A 3816-nucleotide genomic window follows, 5' to 3' on the forward strand; every position below is an offset into this window, starting at 1 on the left:
AGCATATATTATATGGTGAAGCAAAGCAAACTCCTCAAAAGCAGTGGCAAAATATGGACGCCGCAAGTAGAACTCACTTATTACGGCATTATTTTATTAAAGAAAATGCTAATACTGGACGCAGCAAGATGCAATAAGCAGCAGCTTGTTTGAATGAAGAAAAAAAAAACTAAGCATGCAGTTGGTACCGATGTTCGCAACGTGCACTAGAAAGCTGATTGTTATGCCATATTTCTTACTTAGAATGAGATTCGTGATGGCCATGAGCTTCACGAAGGCGTGCTTCGTCCCCTGCGACCCTTTCCAGCTGAACTGCAGTGCAGCTTCATTTGTAAGTATGCCCTGCAGAATAGTGCTCACGGCACGACCGGCGTCCGTTCCTCCGTATCTGGAAAAAAAGTTCACCTGCACGAACCAGCGCACGTAGAGTTAAACCAGACATCCAAATACGTGGTTATCGTGGTCTGTAAAAAATAATGGTCAGGATAAGAAATATGATCGCTCTCGTTTTAAATGTTTTAACCACATAAAACAAATATATCTAGAAACAACGTTCTATGACAGAATGGCATATGGCTGCGGTATTGTATGAATGACAAAATGAAAATCAACCAAATATTAAACATGAATACATAGTTTCTCTAAAAAGAAAACACATCATGTCACTCACCATCTGTTCCATGCGGGAATCTGAAGCTAAATATTCCTCTACGATACGCTTTAGAGCCGCCCAATTAAGGAAACATGAGGACAGGAATGATAGGTTTACTGACTTTGGTCGGAATATCAGCGAAAAAGAAGAAAACTCCAGGCAGCGCCATAAATGAATACAACACATAGTTTCACAAACAAAATAGCACGCAGACTGCCACGAGACTAATGTATAGGTATACACAACGTTGAGACCGCGGTGACAAAGTATTACACGTAAACTACGAAAATGCAACAAAAAAAATTGAGGAAGAACTTACATATGGGCTATCCGCAGGGTTTCATACGTGTCTTCTTGTCTGATGTTCCTAGATCTACTCTAGTCCACATGCGGTGAAGCGCGCCACACACAATCCATTCTTACCTGCAATGCACCAGACGTATATCATACAGGTATTTACAGTTATGTTTTTTCATCTGTGGGAAGGAACGAAAGCAACTTCTAATTAATTATGACTTTTCCGCAATAACAACCAGACAAGCGTCTTACCCGATTTCTTCCCGAATGGTGATAACAGTTCCGAGCGTAGCAGGTCATTCGCACACTGTGCTTCAATTTAAGCAGTGTCGTTCCAGTGTTTCCTAGAGAAAAATTAACGAAAATACAAGACGAAAAAATAATATTAGAAATATATGCATGAAAGTACGTCTCACATTTCCCTGTCCCAACTCTCGAACGCTTGATCCGTTCTCATGTAAAGCCTCTTTTTTTTTTCTTCCTGTCAAAAAAGATAAGCCCGAAAAACAAGGAGTTTATCATACGTTGAAAAACCATTTACACAATACAAAGCGACCTTTGTTCACTTGAAAAAGACAGTCATGCATTACACAACGTGAAATTAAAATGCCACTTACGAGTACGCATATCTTGAACGGCGAGATACGGCGGCTCCACTGCCTGGAAAGGGCTTGCGCTGTTCTTGTCCATGTCACTTTTGTGTAGTTTGCATTTATATGCGCAGTCCATGATAACAGAAATGCACCAACTAGTCTACCAAGAGACGCGGAACGAGCTGGCATCCAGAGCTATTTGGCGGCAACTCATGCAACTGCTTGCGCCCCCGCGCCATTTGGCGGGAACTCGCCTGCGCCCCTGTGAGCAGGCGGCGTTGGCCTGACGAAGAAAAAAATAGACAGCAAGGAAAGCCCCGTTTCGCTTTCTCGCCCCGTCCTCGCTGGTGGGAGCTGATGCTGACAGAGAGAATCGCCCGTCCCTGCTTTCCAAGAACCTCTTCATTCCTTCTGGGAGAGGGAGAGGCGACAGCCCAAGACGACCTCGGTTCCCCACACTTCTCCCTTTTTTTCTTTTTTCAGGCGCTTCCTGTGAGCGAGTTGCCGTTTCCTTTTGGTGTGTGTGCTGTGCACGTGCGTGCGTGCGTGTGTGTAATGAAAATCTGCGTTCTATATTTTGCAGGGATTGGTAGCGCTATACGAATATGTATATAGCTTATGTGAACAATAATTTTGACCTCTTCAACGCGTCGAACAGTACTTTGGGTGCTATGTAGGTTACCATGTAGGTTCTGTTTTCTTGTTTGGGAGTATTGTACAAATATCGTATAATCTTGATTTGTTTCCTTTTGTACTTGCTCAGTATTGTATACCTGTTATTACCGGGTGCAATTGTCTTTGTTTTAAAAGTGTCGCTGTAAAGGCTCTGCCAAGCGAAAGGGGGCTGCGGCTTTGTCAATCTGTATCTGACAGCTTTTTCTGCGCCTCTGCTGTCTGTACCTTTACAAGGCAGAAATAAATAATTTGAATTTTAATAAGTATTTATCGTCAAAGCATCACGTCTATATGTGCACGAAGTTCGATAGGTGCATGCATGCATACACAGTCAATACGCTTTCCAGAGAGCTTTGCACGAAAATGGTAGATGTGCTTCACAGGAGACGGCGCTTGAAAAAACACTCATGATATACCATGAATTTATTATTTCTTAACTGCTTGATTGTTGAACGTCATTAGTTAATTGAGCGAAAATTGGAAGAATTTGATCTAACTCTAGGTCTTCCCAATCAAATCCACGTCGACAGCAGAAATGCTCTATTTTATGATTTACATTGATTGGCATGCAGCCTTAATTATTCTTAGACGAATCGACAATAGCTTGAAAAATTGCAGATTTTGACATCTCTTCACAATTCGGCTTCGTATAATCGCTTCTTTCATCCTCCCCAGTGAAAACATCCAAGTGAAATGTTTCCTAGAACTGTACAGTCCACGAGTCGCCTGCGCTTAGTTCGTTTGACGATTTTTGCTGTGCTGCGACAGGGCCGTTTACAATTAACGCGCCGTTCGCGAACAATTTTGCTTGACTCTTTCTGCAGTTCAGATGACTATTACGAGAACTGTCTAATGCAATATCCACTTGATTAAATTTTGTTCCCCGTTAAATAGTTATTTTCTCGATAGTTTAACTACAAAAGAAGAAAGCAATAATGAACGACACAATAGTGTTGCAAACATATCCGTTTTTGAAGTATTGAAATCTTGTGCTTTTTGGTAAAGCAAATGTAATACTTACGCGATGTGTCTTCTTCTTGCGACTTGCACACTGCTCTCCACGTACTCTTGCTCTCATAATAGTGGTCGTTGCATGCGCACCCGCATATATGGCGAAAATAAATTTGATTCTGATTTCATTATTCACTCTAATTACTAGAGTTCTATCAGTCCAGAACAAAACACAGAACCATCCTTTAGCCGGAAGGTGATCTAACTGCCAGATGAACTGTCACTAACGTCTGTATGTGATGATTGCTGTTTTTCCCCGTGTGATGAACCGCCGTCATCGCTTTTGTATAGCTGGTATATATTCCGTCATTATATATATTCGTCCTTCAACATTTGTTACGCAAAAGCAACAACAACAAAAAATTGCTGCCTCTCACTTCTTCAAAGAACTGCGCAGACTGTCGGAACGCACTGGCGCGTGTGAACGCATGGCCTGAAGGTTCAATTTCAAAGTGTTGTTCAATTGCTGCCTGAACCACTCGTGAAGACCTTTCGTGCCCCGTCACTTTATTATGCTAGCTTTTCTTGTGACCGATGACAAGACATTAAATTTGGCGGCCTCTGCAAGACTAAGCTGCATCAACACAG

At 42.0% G+C, this 3816-nt stretch overlaps 1 long non-coding RNA gene across 2 annotated transcripts; it reads right to left on the minus strand.

The window, feature by feature from the left end:
* Positions 1 to 1004: 1004 nt before the first annotated feature.
* Positions 1005 to 1834, minus strand: LOC142587310 (uncharacterized). Of its 2 annotated transcripts, XR_012829450.1 has the most exons (4): positions 1567 to 1834; positions 1366 to 1430; positions 1202 to 1293; positions 1005 to 1128 (listed from the first exon to the last, which is right to left on the minus strand). It is a non-coding gene; the product is annotated as an uncharacterized LOC142587310 (long non-coding RNA). The 2 variants fall into 2 exon arrangements; XR_012829449.1 differs by having other exon boundaries at positions 1202 to 1430.
* Between the last annotated feature and the right edge of the window lie 1982 nt (positions 1835 to 3816).

The sequence above is a fragment of the Dermacentor variabilis genome, chromosome 7 (genome assembly GCF_050947875.1).
Source record: "Dermacentor variabilis isolate Ectoservices chromosome 7, ASM5094787v1, whole genome shotgun sequence".
Lineage (NCBI taxonomy): Eukaryota > Metazoa > Arthropoda > Arachnida > Ixodida > Ixodidae > Dermacentor > Dermacentor variabilis.